At 37.3% G+C, this 23,729-nt stretch overlaps 1 protein-coding gene across 1 annotated transcript in view; it reads right to left on the bottom strand.

Annotated features, from left to right (window-relative positions):
- The window catches only part of FOXP2 (forkhead box P2), an 852,864-nt gene that overhangs the window by 489,447 nt on the left and 339,688 nt on the right, over positions 1–23,729 (bottom strand). The gene's annotated exons all lie outside the window — the stretch shown is intronic.

Below are 23,729 nucleotides of genomic sequence, written 5' to 3'. Positions count from 1 at the left end.
AGTGTTTCGGAGTTCCAATAAAACTATAGGAGTTAGTAGCATATAGCTAGTAAATGGGTTTTGACTTACATACCAACATTGATTGATTGTTAGTGACCACATGGAAAGCAGTATGGAGACTAAATCTGAATCTTCAGTAGGAAGAAATACTTGGTTTAATTAAAAATGTCTGCCATAGGCATTAAAGAGATCAATGATATTATATTCCATCTTTGTTCAGCATTTGGACATTTCACTAATTTTATTTAAATAGTTTCTAAACACTTTTGGCTAAAAATCCTATATTCCAATAAAATATTAGTGATGAGTCACCTATTTAAACAGATACAAATAAAGCATTCTTGTTGAATCTGAAATGCCAATGCTCGGTCTTATCACTATTTCATCCCCAGATACCTTGGGGTATCCCACAAAGCATAACTTTAAACCATTGCCTTATCATAAGTATTAAGGTAACTTAAACTCACAGAATTTAAGGTAATTCAAACTATTTTGCATTCTAACATTCTTTATGTTAACTTCTATTGTCATATATCTCTCTTTTATAAAACATGATTTAGAAAGACTTTTTGGATGTTTTCAGAAATCACAGCAATATATTAATAAATACCTAATTACTACATTTAACAAATAAAATTTTGCATATGAGCAGGCTCTATTCTTGATTTTCCTTATGTTAAACTTTGTCCATAATTATATACTGCTTGTTATATGACACCAAATAAAGATATCTTATTAAAATGCAGCAGTCTACATTATTTCCTAATTCAATATGTCTTATTTTCTTTTTCCATGTTTATGATATCATTTTTTTCCTAAATCAGTTTACAAATTCCATATGTTTAAAATATAGTCTACAAATCTAATTTTAAAAGTGCATGCTATAAAAGGTTTATTACTATCAAAGTAAAATTCAAAAACTATACAGCAAAAAAAGGAATCGACTCTGCCAAATACTAGGATGCAAGTGCAGACACAGTACAGTTTAGAAATAAACCAACATTAAAGGAGAGATTTATATATAATAAAGATAACATCACAAAGTAAAATAAAATGTTAGCATTTAGACTCTGTATGGAGGAAAAATAATAGTATCAATATATGACATCAAATAAAGCTCCTTATACAAATGTAATTCCAATGAGATTAAAGAGTTTTAAATGTAAAAGTTATTTTTTAAGCTAACTAAAAAAATAGGTGACACAATTCTGAAATAATATTTTAAAAATATTAATAACAAACCATAAAGCTGGTGAATCAGGCTAAATTAAATGAGAATTTTTCAGTGAGAGAAACCATAGATAAATTTCACAGACAGACTAAGGAAACACCTAAAACAAACAAGGAATCAACATTAGAATATATACTCAGAGGAAATCATCGTAAAAGTGCATAAAAAACCTGAAAAGACAGTTTTGCATTAGGAGAAGTCAGAATAGTTAATGTAGTTTAAAATGCTCCAAATCAGAGGTAGTTAGGAAGATGCAAATGAGGAACCCAATGAGATACCACTTTATGTTATCAGAGCAGCACATATTTGAATGCTGGATTCTACCCAGTGTTGGCAAGAATGCAGAAAGATGAGTGAGCATTAATTTGTTCATTACTAATGGAAGCTTAAACAATACATTTATTCTTTTTTTAAAAGATTTTATTTATTTATTTTCAGAGAAGGAAGGGAGGGAGAAAGAGAGAGAGAGAGACATCAATGTGCGGTTGCTGGGGGCCATGGCCTGCAACCCAGGCATGTGCCCTGACTGGGAATTAAACCTGTGACACTTTGGTTCTCAACCCATGCTCAATTCACTGAGTTATGCCAGCCAGGGCTACATTTATTCTTAAAGGCAATTTGGAAGACCTAATATTTCTACCTGTTCTTTAGGGACCCAAGACAACCTGTGCAGAACTCTAATTCAGTATATATTAGCTTAGATTTTATTTCATGTTTTCATTTTTATTACTCAAAATTAGGACAAAATTACTTAAAAATTGATAAATCAAGGAATAACAATAAGCATGTTATGTAAAATTTTGGATGTAAATGCCAAAGTTTGTTTCCTCTGTATATCTGGACTAGGTGTGGAAAGCTGCAAGGCTATTTTTTATTATAATAATCATTTGTTTCATCTGATTTTTTTAAACTCTGAGTGTGAATTTTTTAAATATATAATCTTTATTATATAGTTTTCCAGTACCATTTAGTCCCCTTAAGCCTCCTCACCCCAGTGTTCATGACATAGTTGTCCAAGAATCAAAGTCAAATTTAAAATTACGATATAAAATTCACTTCTGGTCAAGATGGAGGCATAGGTAGACACACTGTGCCTCCTCTCACAACCAAAGGAAGTACAACAACAAATTTAAAAACAAAAAACAACCAGAACTGCCAGAAAACTGAACTGTATGGAAGTTGACAACCAAGGAGTTAAAGAAGACACATTTATCCAGACTGGTAGGAGGAGCAGAGAGATGTAGCCAGGTAGAGAGAACTCTTGGCAAGGCAGAGGCTGGAGGACTAGGGCTGGCAAAGTGGTGTCTTGCAGACTGCGAAGTACCACATTCAGATGCAGATAAACTGGGAGGAACACCGGGGAGCAAGATAGCCCACATAACCCAGGGTTTACTTGCAGGGTAATAAAGTCTCAAAGCCTCTGACTGAAAACGTCTGTGGGGGTTGAGGCAGCAGTGGGAAAAACTCCCAGTCTCACAGGAGTTGTTTGTTGGAGAGACCCACAGGGTTCTAGAATGTACACAAACTCACCCACCAGGGAATCAGCACCAGAAGAGCCCAACATGATTGTGAGTAATGGTGGAAATGACTGAAAACCGTCAGAGAGCAGAGCAAGCAACACTGTTACTGCTCAGATCCCTCCCCCACATACAGCACCACAATGCAACCAAGAGGGTTGCCCTACCCTGGTGAACACCTAAGGCTCTGCCCTTTACTACATAACAAGCACACCAACGCAAAAAAAGTGGTCCAAATGAAAGAACAGATCAAAGCGCCATAAAAAATACAATTAAGTGATGAATAGCCAGCCTATCAGATGCACAGTTCAAAACACTGGCAATCAGAATGCTCACAGAATTGGTTGAATATAGTCACAAATTAGAGAAAAAAAATGAATGCTATGAAAAGTGAAATAAAGGGAAATGTGCAGGGAAACCAATAATGACCAGAAAGAAACCAGGCTCAAATCAATGCTTTGGAGCAGAAGGAAGAAAGAAATATTCAACCAGAACAGAATGAAGAAATAAGAATTCAAAAAAATGAGGAGAGGCTTAGGAACCTCCAGGACATTCCAACATCTGAATCATAAGGGTGTCAGGAGAAGAGAAAGACCAAGAAATTGGAAACTTATTTGAAAATATAATGAAGAAGAACTTCCCCAATCTGGCAAAGGAAATAGACTTTCAGGGAGTCCAGGAAGCTCAGAGAGTCCCAAAGAAGCTGGACCCAAGAAGGAACACACCAAGGCACATCATCATTAAGTTACCCAAGATAAAAGATAAAGAGAGAATCTTAAAAGCAGCAAGAGGAAAGGAGATAGTTACCTACAAAAGAGTTCCCATTAGACTATCAGCTGATTTCTCAAAAGAAGCCTTGCAGGTCAGAAGGGGCTGGAAAGAAGTATTCATTGCCATGAAAGGCAAGGACCTACCTCTAAGATTACTCTATCCCGAAAAGCTGTCATTTAGAATGGAAGGGTAGATAAAGTGCTTCCCAGATAAGGTCAAGTTAAAGTAGTTCATCATTATGAAGCCCTTATTATATGAAATATTAAAGGGACTTTTCTAATAAAAATAAGAAGATAAATAATATGAACATTAAAATGAACAAATTCACAGCTATTAACAACCAAACCAAAAACAAAACAAAACAAAACAAAACAAAACAAAAAAAATAAGCAAACAACTAGAACAGGAACAGAATCACAGAAATGGAGGTCACATGGAGGGTTATCAGTGGGGGAGGGGGTGGGGGAAGAGAGGGGGAAAAGGTACAGAGAATAAGTAGCATAAATGATAGGTAGAAAATAGGGAGAGGTTAAGAATAGTTCAGGAAATGTAGAAGCCAAAGAACTTATATGTACACCTGTGGACATGAACTAAAGGGGTGGAATGTGGGTGGGAGGGGGTGTACAGGGTGGAGGGGAATAAGGGGGGATGGGACAACTGTAATAGCATAATCAATAAAATGTATTTTATAAATATTAAATACATTATGCCTATTGAACAACAATAGTTAAAATTTCCAATTCCATCAAAGATTTGTTTCATCTACAATCACTGCAGTTAGAGTAAATACCAACTAAATACAAAATTTGCTGTTTGCTGGACACACAGAGATATAAGATACCCTCCCTGTTGACTACTGAAGGACAGATTACATATATAGTGAATATTCTTTTTCAATTAATGATATTCCATGAAGCTAACAATAGTTTATAAATTAAAATGTGATATTGTGTAAACAAAAGAAAGCCTGAGGTGATATCAACTATACTAGCAATTTGCCATGAAAAACTAATAATTTATGAGGTTAGTGGAGAAAATGACACACCTGTCAGAATCACAACTAAATGCCCTTCCATTCTCATGAAGTAACAAAAAATATTCTTTTTAAATATATTTTATTGATTATGCTATTAAAGTTGTCCCATTATTCCCTCTATTCCCCTCCACCCTGCACACCCTCTCCCACCCACATTGCCCCCCTTTAGTTCATGCCCATGTGTCATAAATTCTTTAGCTTCTACATTTCCCATAGTATTCTTACCCTCCCCCTGTCTATTTTCTACCTACCATCTATGCTACTTATTCTCCATATTTTTCCCCCTCTCTTCTCCTACTCTCCTGTTGCTAACCCTCCCTGTGATCTCCATTTCTGTGGTTCTGTTTCTGTTCTAGCTGTTTGCTTAGTTTCTTTTTGTTTTTTGTTTTAGGTGTGGTTGTTAATAATTGTGAGTTTGCTGTCATTTTACTATACATTTTTTTTTATCTTCTTTTTCTTAGGTAAGTCCCTTTAACATTTCATAAAATAAGGGCTGGGTGATGATGACCTCCTTTAACTTGACCTTATCTGAGAAGCGCTTTATCTGCCCTTCCATTCTAAATGACAGCTTTGCTGGATAGAGCAATCTTGGATGTAGGTCCTTGCCTTTCATGACTTGGAATACTTCTTTCCAGCCCCTTCTGACTTGCAAGGCTTCTTTGAGAAATCAGCTGATGGTATAATGGAAACTCTTTTGTGGGTAACTCTCTCCCTTTCCCTTGCTGCTTTTAGGATTCTCTCTTTATCTTTTATCTTGGGTAACTTAATGATGATGTGCCTTGGTGTGTTCCTTCTTGGGTCCAACTTCTTTGGGACTCTCTGAGCTTCCTGGACTTCCTGGAAGTCTATTTCCTTTGCCAGAATGGGGAAGTTCTCCTTTATTATTTGTTCAAATAACTTTTCCACTTGCTACTCTTCTCTTTCTCCTTCTGGTACCCCTATAATTTGGATGTTGGATCATTTAAAGATGTCCTGGAAGTTCCTAAGTCTCTCCTCATTTTTTTTTGAATTCTTATTTCTTCATTATTTTCTGGTTGTATGTTTCTTTCTTCCTTCTGGTCCACTCCATTGATGTGAGACCCAGCTTTCTTTCCATCACTGTTGGTTCCCTGTGCATTTTTCTTCATTTCACTTATTGTAGCCTTCATTTTTTCATCTGATTTGTGACCAAAATCAACCAATTCTTTGAGCATCCTGATCACCAGTGCTTTGAACTGTGCATCTGGTAGGTTGACTGTCTCTTGGTCACTTAAAAGTACCAGTTGTGAGGCTTTCAATTCTGTTTGAGCCATCTTTCCCCACCCCCTGTGGTCTGGTCCCACCTGTTACATATAAGGAGTGGAGCCTTAGGTGTTCACCAGGGCAGGGCACCCCAGTTGCTGGGTTGTGACTTTGTATGTAGGGGCGGGGTCTGAGAGGGAACAATGGTGCTTGCTCTGCTCTCTATTGGACCTCCGTCCCTTCCACTGCTTCCCCCAAGCAAACTGGGCCCCTCTGGTGCCAATTCTTGTGTGGGTGGGCTTGTGCTCCCCACAGGACTTTCCAAGGACCTCTTCTGTGAGGCTTGGAGTCTCTCCCTGCTTCTCAACCCCCACAGGTATTCTCAATCAGTGTCCCAAGGCTCTATTTCCCGGCGCTGGGACCGTGGGTTGCATGCAGTGCCTTGCTTCACAATTGCCACCTCGCTGGGTATGCCAGTTGCCACCCCTCAGCCAGGCCCTGCCAGCTGCCACTTGTGTGCTCAGGGTCCACCCACTGTGGTCTTGCATGCCCTGGATGCCTTATGTGCCTGGTCCTAACATTCTTTGCTCTCTGAGCCATGACCACGCCCGGCTGTGACTCTGCCCCTCCTACCAATCTAGATGAACATGTCTATTTTAACTTCTTGGTTGTCCAACTGCCTTTCATATCAATTGTCTGTCAGTTCTGGTTGTTATTCTTTTTCTAAATATTGTTGTCCCTATCTTGGTTGTGCAAGGAGGCACAGTGTGTCCACCTATGCCTCCATCTTGGCCGGAAGTCTAGAAAAAATATTCTTATATCCTAAATGCTGAATACTTTTGCATACACTTAAATTTTTATCTAATTCTTAAAAACAAACTACTGGAAGTAAATAATTATGGTAACATTTTAAGTTAGAAAAAAGGCTCAAGTAGACATATATTGCAAAAAGTTTTCAAGCTTATTAGAACTATTAAAATAATTACTAATTATTTGTATTAGAATTTTTAAAGTCATATAAATCACAAACATGTAAATACATGCTGCAATGAGTATCAAAGCAAATAATGAATTTCCAAAATAATATAGTGTTTACTTTTTGCAATAGGTTGTGAAAGAGAAAGATCACACAGTGCTCTTGACACCATTACTGTGACTAAAATATTAGGAATTGGAGAGAGAAAAGAAGCACTATTGCAATAAAATTATAGTATACATCCTGACCCAAAATTCAAAACTTTTATAACATAGGTAAGAGACTGAAAACAAGCTCAACACACAATGAAGCTGATTTTAATTTCTTTTACTGAGGTACATGCTTAGTGGGAATTCAAAAAATACACCACAGGATAGATTAGGAAGACATTGTTAAGGTAGCAGGGAGGTACACCAACTTGCTCAAGAGCCCAACTGGGAAATCTTGCTGATCTTCTGAGAAACAGAGTGAACAGCCAACAAAATTCCACCTGATATGAAGTTTGGAAGCCGAAGGTTGCAGAAGATGTTTAAAAACAGACAGTAAGGAGATTTTGGAGGCTGATGAGAGGGTCCATTTGCCCCGCTCCAGATACCACAGCTAGCATGGCAGCTTTGAAGGAGAGCCAGGTCAGTGATTGTGACAAGGCAGCTCCCTCCCCTCTTAGAGCAGCAAGTTTACAGACCTGCACCAGGATGAACTGAATACTTAGTCACTGGGAGAATAAAGATGCAGTACAAGGCATACCGCGGGCAGCATACCCCAGGTGGGACAGTGGTCACTGGTTAGGGCAGTACCAGAGAAATTGGGGAGCCTTGGAATACCTGGAGATGGGAGAAGAGCTGGGCCACAACTGACCATGACCCAGAGAGTTTCTGGACTGGTCAAAGAGTTGGTCTATGTGGAAAGCTGGGTGCTTGTTAGGAACAGCCTGCCTCAAACAAGGGGAATTTACTCAGAAAAGGCTCTTGATGGTGTGCAAAGACTGCTTGTGTGCAGCATCCAGGCCAGTGAAGGGGGGGTCATGATTTGCTTCCACTCAGGGCACCTCAGGGATTGATCAAAGGGGGGCAGCATGGGATATCCAGTGAAGATGGAGGCGTAGGTAGAAATGTTTTGTTTCCTCACACAACCAAAAGTATAACAACCAATCTAAAAACAATAAACAACCAGAAGTGCCAGAAAATCAAACTGCATGGAACTCCAACAGCCAAGGAGTTAAAGAAACATTCATCCAGACAAGTAGGAGGGGCAGAGCTGGGCAGAGAGGACTTCTGCAAAGCAGCAGACCATGCAGGTGAAGCAGGGCTGGCTGAGAGGACTCCCAGCAATGCAGCAGACCATGTGGGAAAGGTAGGGTTGGCTGAACAGGAAACTAAAGACTGAAAGCTAACTGAAAACTACCATGGGGTTTGACATGGTGGAAGAAACTCCCAGTGTCACATGAGAGAGTTCCTTGAAAAGTGGGGTAGCGCAGGGCAAATAAGCTGCATTGTTCCCTCTCCAACCCCTCCCCCACAGATAGCAGCACAATCCAGCAAAGAGAATTGGTTGCCTTGCCCTGGCAAATACCTAAGACCCTGCCTCCTTACAACATAACAGGTCCACTGAGACAAAGAAATATGGCCCAAATGAAAGGACATATCAAAACTCCAGAAAAAGAGCTAGGTGACGAGGAGACAGACAACCTATCTGATGCATAGTTCAAAACACTGGTAATAAGGATGCCCACAGAACTGATTGAGCTTAGTCACAAAATGAAGGAAGACATGAAGGCTACAAAAAGTGAAATATAGAAAAATATACAGGAAATCAACAGTGAAGGAAAGGAAACTGGGACTGAAATCAATGATTTGTAACAACAACAAAAAAAATAAACACCTAACTGGAACACAGTGAAAAACAAGAAAGCATAAAAATGAAGGGAGGCTAAGGAAACTCTGGGACAACTTTAAGCTCTCTAATATCAGAATCATAGGGGTGCCAGAAGGAGAAGATCATGAGCAAGAAGTTGAAAACTTATTTGAACAAATAATAAAGGAAAACTCCCCCAGTATGGCAAAGGAAATAGATTTTCAGGATGTCTAGAAGCCCCCAAAATTTCTTGAGTCCAAAAGAAATTCAACCCAAGGAGGAACACACCAAGGCACATCATCATTAAGTTACACAAGATTAAAGATAAAGAGAGAATCTTAAAAGCAGCAAGAGGAAAAGAGAGAGTTACTTACAAAGGAGTGCCCATAAGACTATCAGCTGATTTCTCAAAAGAAACCCTACAGGCAAGACAGGGCTAGAAAGAAGTGTTTGAAGTCATGAAAGTCAGGGACCTACATTCAAGTTTACTCTATCCATGAAAACTATCATTTAGAATGGAAGGGCACATAAAGTGCTTCCCAAATAAGGTAAAGTTAGAGTTCATCATTACCAAGCCCCTATTACATGAAATGTTAAAGGACTTAACTAATAAATAGAAAATAACAAAAACTATAAACAGTAAAATGATAACAAATTCACAGCTATCAACTGAACCTAATAAAAACCGAACAAACAAAAACTAAGCACAAAACTAGAACACAAACCGAATCAGAGAAATGAAGATCATATACTGGGTTTTCATTTGGGGAGAGGCAGGGGAAGAATGTGGGGAGGGGAAGGTACAGGTAATAAAAAGCATGACTGGTAGGCATAAAATAGATGGGGTGAGGTTAATAATGGTATAAGAAACACAGAAGTCAAAGAACTTATATGTACAACCTATGGACATGAACTAATGGGGGTGATGCTGGAGGGTTGGGGGTGGGTGGCAGAGTGGGGATAAAGGGAAAACCTTTGGAAAACTGTAGTAGCATAATCAATAAAATGCACTTTAAAAGAGGGGGCAGCAGGGGCTCAGAGAAGTAGCAGCACCCACAGAGACTTAATTCAATAGGGTAGCTAAATTGCCCTAAAGGGTCTTTGTGTGCCAGGCCAACAAAAAGGGAGAAGGAGGGGTGTAATTTCCTCCATTCAGTGTACCTCACAGACTAACTAAAGTGTTGCACAAGGAGATGGGTGATAGGTGCCAGCTTGGTGCACATGCACAATGGACAGTGTGGGATGCACAATGCTCTGAAGGCATGGAGTATAAACTGGACACCTGTGAAAATTAGCCCAGAAAGATTACCCATCCTTGCAGACCCACAGGAAATGAAAAGAGACAGACCCCAGCCCACCTCTGCCTGCAGCATCCAGGAAAAACAGCAAAACCACTTGGCAGGTTTAAAGTCACCAGGAGGCATTTTTTTCAAGTGTAAGACAATAAGACATGGAGCTGTGAGAAGACCAAAGACAGATCCAGAAAGAAATCAGACAAGTAACCCAATTAAAAAATGGGCAAAGGACTTGAACAGACACTTCTCCAAGGAGGACATACAGAATATTCAAAGACACATGAAATGATGCTCAATATCGCTAGCTATCAGAGAGATGCAAATTAAAACCACAATGAAATACCACTTCACACCAGTCAGAATGGCCATCATAAACAAAGCAACAAACAACAAGTGTTGGAGAGGATGTGGAGAAAGGGGGTCCCTAGTGCACTGTTGGTGGGACTGCAGACTGGTACAACCACTATGGAAAGCAGTTTGGAACTTCCTCAGAAAACTAAAAATGGATCTGCCTTTTGACCCAACAATTCCACTGCTGGGACTATATCCTAAGAACACTGAAACACCAATACAAAAGAACATTTGCACCCCGATGTTCATAGCAGCACAATTTACAATAGCTAGGTGCTGGAAGCAGCCTAGGTACCCATCAGTAAATGAATGGATCAAAAAACTATGGTACATTTGCACAATGGGATTCTATGCAGCAGAAAGAAAGAAGGAGCTCCTACCCTTTGCAACAGCATGGATGGAGCTGGAAAGCATTATGCTAAGCAAAACAAGCCAGGCAGTGAAAGACAAATACCACATGATATCACCTTTAACAGGAATCTAAACAACAAAACAAAAAAAACTAGCAAAATATAACCAAAGACACTGAAATAGGGGATAGTCTGACAGTGACCAGAGGGGAGAGAAGAGGGAATTTCAGGGGGGAATGGGTAGGGTTTACAGGAACAAATTTGGAGGACACATGGACAAAAACTAGGGGTGGGGGGTAATGGGGGGGAAGGGGAGAGGGTTGGGTGGGTGAGCTGGAATGGGAGTAGGGGGCAGAAAACTGTACTTGAACAATGATTAAAATATTTTTTTTTAAAAAAGGAAGAAATCAGAGGGCTAACAGCAACACCTGAGACAAATTTCATTTTGCTAGCCTTCAGACTTGCATTATTTGTTATTTTTATATTTTTATTTATTTTTATTTTTTTCTCTTTTTTCCATTTAGATTTGTTTTGTTTTATTTGTTTGTTTCATTTCAGTGTTTGATTGGTTTTCTTTATTCTCCCTTTCATATTGCATTCTAATTTTTCTTCTTTCACTTCACTTGCATTCCAAAAACAGTACTCTTGGTCTTTACTTTTTATTCAGATTATATGTTTCTTATCATATTATTGTTATTCCAAGTCCCACACAGCACCCTTCTCTGGTCTTGACCCATTTCATTATCTTCCTGAGCTTTATGACTGCTGTGGTTTATTGTTTCACACGCTATACCAACTTTCCATACCTTACTCTCACTATATATCACCATCTAACCTTGCATATGTGCTCTGATTTCTAAAGTCAGCTCACATTCTTTTTCCCTTATAATAAGAGTAGTGCCTTTTTTAATCTTTTATGATAAGTGGCTACTTGGGTGAAATATCACAGTTATTCCTATACTTTCCCAAAGGATCTCCTACCTGTTTTCTACTTGTTAGTATGTTAAATCCCACAGAATATTCTCATGCTGTCTTACTCCATTTCATCTTTGCCTTGGCCCTTATCACATATAAGACAAAGTGGCAGCTGTGAATACCAGTACACCTGCAAGAAGGCAGAACCTAACAACAAAGGAGCCATCAACAGATAAAAACCAAGCACAACAAGAGAGCCCACACAAACTGAAGAAAGGGAAACCCTAGAGCATCCAAACAAGGAGATGAAAGAAACTGCACCACTGAGTCACACAGAACCCCTACCACAGAAGTTCAACTTAAAAAGATAGCTGGCAAAGCAGAGCATCAGGAATTGCAGAAACAAACAAAAAGAGTCAACTAAAATTGGGAGAAAAGGAAAGAACATCTAATTCAAAGAATGGAAGACTCCCCAGTAAAAGAGTTAAATGAAATGGTGTCGAGCAAACTATTAGATATAGAATTCTAAAGAATGGTGATAAGGATATTCAAGGAACTCACTGACAACTACAAGAAATAGAGCGGGACTACAACAGGATGAAAAAAAATAGAATCTATAAACAAGAAACAGGAAGAAATGAAGAATACAATATCTGAAAGTAAAAATACACTAGCAGGAATTACAAGCAGGATGGATGAGACAGGGGACTGAATTACTGAGCTGTGAGACAATGTAGAAAGAAACACCCAGGTAGAGCAGCTGCAGGAAGATATACTTAAAAAAATATGAAGATAGCTTAAGAGAATTGCAAGACAACAAGAAACACAATATTTGAATCACAGGAATTCCAGAAGGAGAAGAAAAGAAACAAAAGATAGAAACCCAGTTTGAAAAAATAATGACAGAAAACATACCAAACCTGGAGAGGGTAAAACCCAAGCAAGTTCATGTAGCATAGACAGTCCCAGAAGATGAACCCAAAGAGGCTTACACCAAGAACATCATAATTAAAATGTCAAGTTTTAGATACAAAGGGAGAATCTTGAAATCAGGAAGGGGGAAACAAGAAGTAACATATAGAAAGAACCCGATAAGGTGGGAGCTGATTTTTCAAAATGAACACTACAAGACAGAAGGAAATGGCAAGAAATAGTCCAAATAATGAAAAGCAAAGGACTACAACCAAGATTATTCCACCTAGCAAGACTTTCTATTAAAATGGAAGCAAAATAAAGAGTTTACCAGTCCAAAGAAGGTTGGAAGACTATATCTTCACCAAACCAGCACTGCAAGATATGGTAAAGGAACCGCTTTAAGAAAAGGAAGAAAAACAGTGAGAGAGAGAGAGGAACATAGGCATGAAGGAAGAAAATGGCAATAAGTAAGTACCTATCAAAAATGACCTTAAATATAATTGTATTAAATGCTCCAATCAAAATACATAGAGTAGCTGAATGGACAAGAAATCATGACCCACAGATATGATGCCCACAACAGATCCACTTCAGAACAAAAGACCTACACACACTGAAAGTGGAGGACTGGAAAAAAAATATTCCAAGCAAAGGGACAGGGGAAAAAAAAGCCAGGGTAAGAATACTCATATTAGACAAAATAGATTCAAAACTTGGGCTATGAAAAGAGACCCAGAAGGTCACTTCATAATACTCAAGGAAAGAATCCATCAAAAAACATAAACATTATAAATTTATATGCATGCAACAGAGGAATACCCAAGGAAAATCTTGGAGGGCCTCAAGAAAGATATTGACAGAAACACAGTTATAGTAGGGGATTTTCACACCCAACTGTCAGAAATGGGTAGATATTCCAAACAAAATAACATCAAAGATATTGCAGCATTGAACCATGCCCTTGATCAAAAGGACTTAACTATACAGAAACTGTCATCCCAAAGAAGCAAAATACACATTCTTTTCAAATATACATGGAATATTTTTAAAGAGAGACAACATGATAGGACACAAAACAAGCCTCAACAAATTCAAGCAAATTGAAATCATAGAAAGCATCTTTTCTGACCCCAAGGGCCTGAAACTAGAAACCAACCTAAAGGAAAACACTCAGATTCATGGAGATTGAATAGCATGCTATTATTAAACAATGACTGAGTTAATAATGAGATGAAGGAAGAAATCAAAAAGTTTCTGGAAACAAATGATAATGAACTCACAACAGTCCAAAACTTATGAGACACAGTGAAGGCAGTCTTGACAGCAAAGTTCATAGTGATACAGGCCTACCTAAAAAAGATAGAAATATTTCAAATAAACAACCTAACCCTACATGTACAAAAACTGGAGGAACAACAACAAAGACAGCCCAGAGCAAGTAGAAGGAAGGGAATAACCAAGATCAAAGCAGAATTAAATATCACAGAGACTAAAGAAACAGTTCTAAAGATCAATAAATCCAGGAACTGGTTCTTTGAAAAGATAAACAAAATTGACAAGCCTGTAAGCAGACTCATCAAGAAAATAAAAGGGAGGACCCAAATAAACACAATCAGAAATGAGAGAGGAGAAATTACAAGTGACATCACAGAAATACAAAGGATTGTATGAAATTACTAGGAAGAACATTATGCCAAGAAACTTGAAAACCTAGGTGAAATGAACAAATTTCTAGAAAAAGATAATCTTCCGAAACTGAATGAACAAGAAGCAGAAAACCTGAACAGATCAATAACAGCTGAAGAAATGGAAGCAGTCATCAAAAATTCCCAGCACACAAAAGCTCTGGACCAGACAATTTCACAGGAAAATTTTACACAACATTGAAGGAAGAGCTAACCCCTATCCTTCATAGATTATTGCAAAAAATCCAAGAAGAGGGAAGACTCCCAAACTCTTTTTATGAAGCCACCATCATCCTAAACCCCGAAATGAATACAGATACAAAGAAAGAAAGAAAACTGTAGGCCAATATCACTGATGAACACAAACACTAATATCCTCAACAAAATATTGGCAAACCACATCCAGCAATACATCACAAAGACCATACACCATGATCAAGTGAGATTCATCCCAGGGATGCAAGGAAGGTACAATATTTGCAAATCAACAAATGTAATGCATCACATAAAAAAAAGGAAAGACAAAAATCACATGGTCATATCAATAGGTGAGGAAAAAGCATTTGACAAGGTATAACACCCATTTATCATGGGTGTGCAACTAGAGGAAGCATTCCCCATCACAATAAAGGCCATATAGGAGAGATCTGCAGCCAACATCATACACAATGGACAAAAAGTAAAAGCATTCCCACTAAGATTAGGAACAAGACAAGGATGTCCTCTTTCACCACTCCTCTACAACATACATAATATTGGAAGTCCTATCCACAGGTCTCAGACAGGCAAAAGAAGTAAAAGGCATCCAAATTGGAAAAGAGGATGCAAAACTGACAATGTTTGCACATGACGTGATAGTGTACAAAGAAAATCCTACAAACTCCACCAAAAACTACTCAACCAAATAAGTGAATTTGGCAAAACATCAGGATAAAAAGTCAAAATTCAGAAATCAAAGGCATTTTTGTATACCAACAATGAAATACCAGAAACAGAAATCAGGAAAAAAATCCCATTTGATATAGCAACAAGAAAAATAAAGTACCTAGGAATAAACCTAACCAAGGAGGTAGAAGACCAGTACTCAGAAAACTGTGCAATACTGAAGGAAGAAACTAAGAAGACACACAAATAATGGAAGCAGAATTGGAAGAAATAACATTATCAAAATCCATACTACCCATAGCAATTTATACACTCAATGTACTTCCTATTAATATACCAATGACATATTTCACAGATAGAGAAAAAAACATTTCAAAAACTTATATGGAACCATAAATGACCATGAATAGCTGAAGCAATTTTGAGAAGGAAGAACACAGTAGGAGGGATCACAATGCCTGATATCAAACTGTGTTACAGGGACATTATAATCAATACAGCCTGGTACTGGCAGCTATGTAAAAGATTTATGATAATGTGAGTTGCAGGATTTCACAGTCACTTGAAGGATACATAGCCACAACTACATAAGTAATCTGATAATCCTTTATGACTTGGATTTTTTGATATTTTCTTTACCACTTGTCCAATGTTCCATCTCCAAATCTCTTTTTCAGCAAGTTCATAGTCCTGAACTAGTACCGTGTGTCTGGGATACTACTATAATACAATGTATTTAGCAATAAATATTATCTTGAACATATTTATTTATATTTTGTGAAAAGAACTTTTCCAGGGTAACAATAGTATATTGTCATACAGGATATACTATTTGTTTTATAAATGCTAAGTCAATATTAAAGCTATTTAAATTTATGAAATTCCTGCTTCTTATATATCCACATTTTCTTGATTTGTCTACAATACTGCCATTTTCTTGATTTGACTATTCAGCTGAAATTTCATCAAACTGAGCTACCCCCATCATCTAACCTAATATATTCACTTGACCTAAGTTTTAATTTTTTTTAATAAAAATGTAAGTTCTTGCACAGAATATTATTCGAGTTAAGCAATGTTTAGAGCAATGTTTAAGAAAGTCACTTCTACTAGAATACAACAGGTCAGGTAATATTTTCTCTTCTGAAGTCAATTTAACTGCACAAAGGAAAATAAAGAAAATGTAGGTTCAAGGAAGCTGAGACCTGGTGAGGAGGTATACCCATTTTACAGTACTGAATCCCTCTTTAATTCTGTTTACTTTGCAGGTCTACATATCTCATCAGTGTGGAGAAACTATTCCATACATTTATTAGAGTATAACAATACAATTATGTGACTTAAGAAACAAATTGCTTTGATAGATTGAATTCTCTTACACAATCACATTTAAAACAATAGATGAAATATGGTTGCTCAAATTTCAGGCTGACAGTTTGAATAAAAACATTATTTTCTCTTTTTTCATTAAGAGAAGCAGTCATCCTTTATTCAATGGCTATCTCTTGTGTTTATTTATTTATGACAATAATTCTTAATCATCATTTGTGGTAGTTTATTTTATTCTATGTTATGGGTGAATAATCATATAACAACAGGGTGAATCCATATAAAGATCCCAATGCATTAAAATCATTAAAATATAGTCCAGTTCTTATACAGAACCATGTATTGTGCCAATTCATCTTTCTGTTCTTTTTAAATAAAAATGATGAATAATTTAGCAACATATAGTATAAAATAAAGCAAATTTTGGTCAAGTTCAACAAGTGGGAAAAGTTATGTTAGCTAAAATTCACAACATCATTAGTTTTAATCACTGAAAAAATGTGATTATAGATATAGATATATAATTCTACCTATCTATATATATGTGTGTGTGTGTATATATAACTCTTTTCATATATTCATATAAATACAACTTGAAAATTGACAGAGAAAGACACAAACTTAATAGATCTGTATCTTTTATGTATATTTTTTATTTAGGTGAGAATCTGTAGGAAACTCATTTCCACATATAATCAGGTTTTTTTTTTTTTTCTATCAGTTTTTAGCCACAAAACTATATATACAGTGTAACATGGAAAATTTACTATGTGTAACTACTGTGCTTAGGAGCTTGAAAAATACTAAAGCAACTGAAAAGATGCTCTCTAGATACTCACAATAAATAGATATATTCCTGAAACTTCAATAGAAAATTCAAGGTTCCATTCTCAAACTGTTTCTTGAATTTTATTAAAGTACTCTTCACTGCATATCATGTCAAATATTTAAGAAAAAAACATTTTGTGGGTACTGATATGAAGACCCACAGAAGCATTATCAAAGACAAGAAAAAATATCTGCAACTAAACTAGTTTAACTGTTGAAAATGTTTCCCAGTCAGTGATTCAACCTTGCTAAATTCTTTCAAATATATTTTATTGATTATGTTATTACAATTGTCTCAACTTTTCCCTCTTTATCTGCCTGCACCAAGCAATTCCCCCATTCCCTCCAGAAACCCACCCCCTTAGTCCATGTCGATGGGTCATGCATATATGTTCTCTGGCTGCTCCATTTTCTATATTGTTCTTAACATCCTCCCATCTATTCTGTACCTACCAATTTGTATTTCTTAATCCCTTTATCATATCCCTCCTTCCTCTTCCCCCTCCCAACGGGTAACTATCCAAATGATCTCCATATCTATGATTCTGTTTCTGTTATGCTACTTTTCTCAGTTTGTTTTTTAGATTAAATTTTTGATAGTTGTAAATTTATTGCCATTTTAATGTTCATAGTTTTAATCTTACTTGTTCCTATAACACTTCCTATAATAAGGGCTTGATGATGATAAACTTCTTTAGCTTTAACTTGTCTGGGAAACACTTTATCTGCCCTTCCATTCTAAATTATAGCTTTGCTGGATAGAATATTGTAGGTTGTAAGTCCTTGCTTATCATCACTTTGAATACTTCTTGCCAGACACTTCTAGTTTTCGAGGTTTCTTTTGAGATATGAGCTGTTTTATGGGAACTCCCCTGTAGGTAACTAACTGCTTTTCTCCTGTTGCTCTTAAGGATCTCTCTTTATCTTTAACCTTTGACATTTTAATTATAGTGTTTCCTGGTGGTTTGTTTTGTGTCCATCATGTTTGGCACTCTCTGCACTTCCTGGACTTACGTGTCTGTTTCCTTCACCAAATTAGAGAAGTTTTCCTTTGTTATTTTTTCAAATATGTTTTCAATTCTTGTCTTTTTCTCCTCCTTCTGACACCCCTATGATTAGAATGTTGGTGTGTTTGAAGTTGTCCCAGAGGCTTCTTACCCTATCCTAGTTTTTTAAATTGTTTTTTTCTCGTTGTCCTGATTCTTTTTTTCATCCTTGTATTCCAAATTGTTGATTTTATTCTCAGCTTTATCCACTCTACTGTTGATTCCCTGTAATTTTTATTTATTTCATTTACTGTAACCCTTATTTCTGCCTGGTTCTTTTTTTATGCTGTTGAAATATCCAATGAGTTCCTCGAGCATCCTAATAACCAGTGGTTTAAATTCTGCGTCTGATAGGTTGCTTATACCCTTTTTGTTTAATTTCTTTTCTGGAGCTTTGTTCTGTTCTTTCATTTGGAGCATATTTCTTGGTTTCCTCATTTTGGAAGCCTCCCTGTGTTTGTTTCTGTGTATTAGGTAAAGCTACTTTGACTTCCTGTCTTAGTAGCATGAACTAATGTAGAAAAGTACATCCATAAGTCAGATGGGGCAGAGCCTTACATAATCTGCGCAGGACAACCCATGTGAACCAGGTTAATGGAGTCCCGGATACAGTGTTGTTGCTCTGTGGCTCTGTGTGGAGGAGGACACAGAAAAGGGACAAACTACACTGCCTGGCCTCTGTAGTTTTGTCTGGGAGAGAGCTATCCCCTGGCACTCTCCCCAATGCCAGGCACTTCATCTTCTGTGCATATGCCACTGGTGTCCTTGTAGCTGCTGCCCCAGTGCTGGAGCCCAGAGTGAGCAAGTTTGTGTAAGTTCTTAGTTCATTGTGGACCCTTTAAGAGGAGATATCTGAGAATCCCACAGTTTCTTTTTCTGCCCCAACCACCATTAGTTTTTAACAGCCAGAAGTTATAGGGACTTATCTTCCTGGCATTGGAACACTGAGATGGTGGAACCAGTGTGGGGCAGGGATCACTCACACCCAAGATATCCCTCCTGATTTTTACCCACTGCATATGTGTGCCGGACTACCAATTCCATGTCCCTGTGTTCCTGATTCATGTCTCCAACCCTAGTACCTGTCTGAATGAATGTGACCTCTTTAATTCTTCATTGTCTTACTTACACAAAGCTTATTTTTTTCTGAAATTCTGAATGATAGTCATTTTTCACTTCAGCTGTAATTTTTCCTGTGGTTGTGTGAAGGGGCAAGCCATGTTTAAATACCCCTACATCTTGACTGAAAGTCTCAACCCCTCTAAATTCTTATGACCAATTATTGGTGCTCCTTACAAAGGACTTTCCTGATGAAGTTATTTTTCACTGAGTTCCAGCTTCTAAGTAATTAAAAATCTAGTTTGGTAGACCTCATGAAAGCGGCAAAAACTAGTTAAGCTCCTTAGGATTTTTTAAAGGGACTATATCCATAATTTCAGACATTCATTTCAGCAACTGCATTATTTAATTTTACTTCCAAAACTTCCATGGAATTATTGGATTAATAAAAATTTATTGAGATGTCTGGATACAATGTATTTTTAAAAATATAAACAAATAGTTCCCATTTGGCCTTTGTATATATAAAATCTCACAGAATGTATTTAAAAAGACACAAGGTATATATGGTTAAAGAACTGTTATAGTTATAATTTGTGTGGGTCCATGTTATATCATGAAATGAGGAAATTAATTTATTGTGAATCAATTACAAAAATTTGAAGCATTCTGGATGAGCTAGCAATTTCTGTACTGTATAATGAAAACTTTTACTTAGAAGGATCCAACTTGGTTTACTTCTAGACAAATAATTAGTAATTTGAAAATTTACTAAGATTTTCAACTATAGTATAAGTGGAGTTTCTGGTTGACTTTCAAGTACAACCCAGGAAATTCAATTTTACAAATTTGTTTTCTTCACATTCAGACCAAGAAGAATAGGTTCTTTCTCTTTCTTTTTTTCCTCTTTAGTTCTTAAAACTTGAACACAAAATCAGTCATTATCCTCAGGACATGAATGTGGTTAAGCTATTGTAACAGAAAAACAAGAATGACAAGAAAAAGTACCTTCCTCTGTGTAAAGTTTCCAAAAATTCCTCTGAAAATGGATGAATTAATGAAAGATCATTACTTTGAAAATTTATGGGTCTAATTGTAAAATGAAGTAATCTCTGATAGAAAATTTTAATTATATTCTTACTACTGGTGAGGTAAATAAAATGCTAAAATATATGTTCTTGTTGATAGTGAGGAACAATAGAAAAACCAAAAGCCTTGAAAATATATATTTTAAAAATTAGCCCTGGCTGGCGTAGCTCAGTGGATTGAGGGCGGGCTGTGAACCAAAGTGTCGCAGGTTCGATTCCCAGTCAGGGTACATGCCTGGGTTGCAGGCCATGACCCCCAGCAACCACATTGATGTTTCTCTCTCTCTCTTTCTCCCTCCATTCCCTTTCTAAAAATAAATAAATAAAATCTTTTTAAAAAATGACATTAGGCCTTGCAGATGCCTCTGCAACATTGGATCTTCCTGTGCCCAGCCATGGTCAATCCCACTGTGTTCTTCAACATGGGTGCCATGGCAAGGCTTTGGGTCATGTCTCCTTTGAGGTATTTGCAGACAAAGTTCTAAAGATAGCAGAAAACTTTTATGCCCTGAGCACTGGTGGGAAAGGATTTGGTTATATGGAATTTTCTTAGAAAACTAAAAATGGATCTGTCTTTTTACCCAGCAATTCCACTATAGGATTATATCCTAAGAACCCTGAAACACCAATCCAAAAGAACCTGTACACCCCAATGTTCACAGAAGCACAATTTACAATAGCCAAGTGCTGGAAGGAACCTAGGTGCCCATCGGTAAATGAATGGATAAAAACAATATCATACATTTACACAATGGAATTCTATGCAGCAGGAAGAAAGGAGCTCCTACCTCTTGGGACAACATGGATGGAACTGGAAAGCATTATGCTAAATGAAATAAGTCAGGCAGTGAAAGACAAATACCATATGATTTCACCTTTAACAGGAACCTAATCAACAAAACAAACAAGCAAAATAACCAAAGGCACTGAAATTGAGAACAGGCTGACAGTGACCAGAGGGGTGATGGGAGGAAATTTCAGGAGAAAAGGGGAAGGGTTTGAAGGAACACATATAAAGGACACATGGACAAAAACCAGGGAGGGTGGAAATGGGAGGTAGGTGGGCAGGGCTGGGGGGTGGGTTGGGATGGGGGGTAAAAGGCAGAAAACTGTTCTTGAACAACAATTAAAAAATAAAAAAAAATGGTTATAAAGGTTTCTGCTTTCAAAGAATTATTCCATGATTTATTTGCCAAGGTGGTAATTTCACATGCCAGAATTGCATAGGTGGTTTGTCCACCTGTGGGGGAAAATTTGATGATGAGAACTTCATCATCACAGGTCCTGAAGCACACAGGTCCTGGCATCTTGTGCATAGCAAATGCTGGACCCATTACAAATGGTTCCCAGTTTTTCATGTGTACTGCAAAGACTGATTGGCTGGATGACAAGCATGTGGTCATTGGTCAGGTGAAAGATGGCATGGATGTTCTTACAGCCATGGAGTGCTATGGGTCCAGGAAATGCAAGACCAGCAAGAAGATCAACATTAATCACTGAAAAACTCTAATAAATTTGACTTGTATTTTGTCTTAACCACCAGACCATTCCTTCTGTAGTTGAGAACACCCAGTCATCCCCAACTGCTTGGAATGTTCTATAATCTCCATGCTTTTGATACACTGCATTAAAATCCATGTTTTTCTTACCCCTTCCAAGTCTACTTCATCTGCAGAGTTAAGTTTATGGCTACAAAATAAAAACTAAACAACAAAAATTACATAAACTCATAAGTGATTCATATTAGTAGGATAATCACATAATGGCATGAAATAAGTTTTGAAATACACACAATAGGATCATGTAATTTGTAAATCAAGTACAAACTAAACCTAGAATAGTATATAATAATGAGGAGATTATTTTTTCAAATTTATTTCATTTTATTATTTTTATTTTTTAAATTGATGTTCAAATACTGTTGTCTCCATTTTCCCACAACTACTTTCCCCTGCCCTACCCATGCCCACCTCCTACCCTCCATCCCATCCCCGTTGTCTCCATCCATATGTCCCTCAATCATATTCATTTACATCCATTTACCTTTTTTACTTTTTCATTTAATTGTTGTTGATTAAATGTTGTTGATGTGGATGCCTTTTACCCGCATCCCAGACCAGCCCTCCCCAGCTTCCTCCCGTTTCCCTCCCACCCCCTTGTTTTTGTCCGTGTGTCCTTTATACTTGCTCTGTAAACCCTTCTCCTTTTCCCCTGAAATTCCCTCCCCTCACCCTTCTGGTCACTGTCAGCTTGTTCTCTATCTCAATGTCTTTGGTTATATTTTCCCCATGTTGTTTCCCTCTCCCATCCCCAACTGGTTATTGGCAGTTGGTTGTCAATTTCAATGACTCTGGCTACATTTTGCTTGCCAGTTTGTTTTGTTAATTAGATTCCACTTGTAGGTGAGATCATATGGTATTTGTGTTTCACCACCTGGTTTACGTCACTTAGCATAATACTTTCCAGATGCATCCATGTTGTCGTGAAGGGTAAGAGCTGCTTCTTTCTTTCTGATGCATAGTATTCCATTGTGTAAATGTACCATATTTTATTGATCCACTCATTTACTAATGGACACCTAAGCTGATTCCAGCACTTGGCTATTGTAAATTGTGCTGCTATGAACAGTGGTGTGCATAGGTTCTTTTGAATTAGTGTTTCAGGATACTTAGGGTAAAACCAAGCAGTGGAATTGCTGGGTCAAGCAGCAATTCCATTTTTAGTTTCTTGAAAAAAATTGCATACTGTTTTTTTACAGAGGCTGCACTAGTTTGCATTCCTACCAAGAGTGCACTAGTGTTCCCTTTTCTCCACATCCTCTTCAACACTTGTTTGTTACTTTGTTTATGATGGCCATTCTCACTAGTGTGAAGTGGTATCTCTACGTGCTTTTCATTTGCATCTCTGATGGCTAGTGATGCTGAGCATCTATTCATATGTCTCTGGATCCTTTGTATGTCCTCTTTGGAGAAGTGTCTGGTCAGGTCCTTTGCCCATTTATTAATTGAATTCTTTGTCTTCCTGGACTGGAGTTGTGCAAGTTCTTTACATATTATGGAGATCAAACCCTTGCCAGATATCATTGGCAAACATATTTTCCCATACAGTTGGTTCCCCTTTCATTTTGCTAATGTTTTCTTTAGCCATGCAGAAGCTTTTTATTTTGATGAGATCCAATTTGTTTATTCTTCTCTTTGTGTCCCTTGTTATAGGGAACATATCAGTAAAAATATTGCTGTGTGGAATATCTGATATTTTCCTTCCTATGTTTTCCACTAAGACATTTATGGTTCCACAACTTATATTTAAATCTTTTATCCATCTTGAATTTATTTTTGTGTATGATGTAAGTTGGTGGTCAAGTTTAATGTTTTTGC

The sequence above is a fragment of the Phyllostomus discolor genome, chromosome 10, assembly GCF_004126475.2.
Source record: "Phyllostomus discolor isolate MPI-MPIP mPhyDis1 chromosome 10, mPhyDis1.pri.v3, whole genome shotgun sequence".
NCBI classification, from domain to species: domain Eukaryota; kingdom Metazoa; phylum Chordata; class Mammalia; order Chiroptera; family Phyllostomidae; genus Phyllostomus; species Phyllostomus discolor.
Note: the sequence above shows the minus strand (reverse complement) of the source record. Positions and strands in the feature narration are given on the sequence as shown.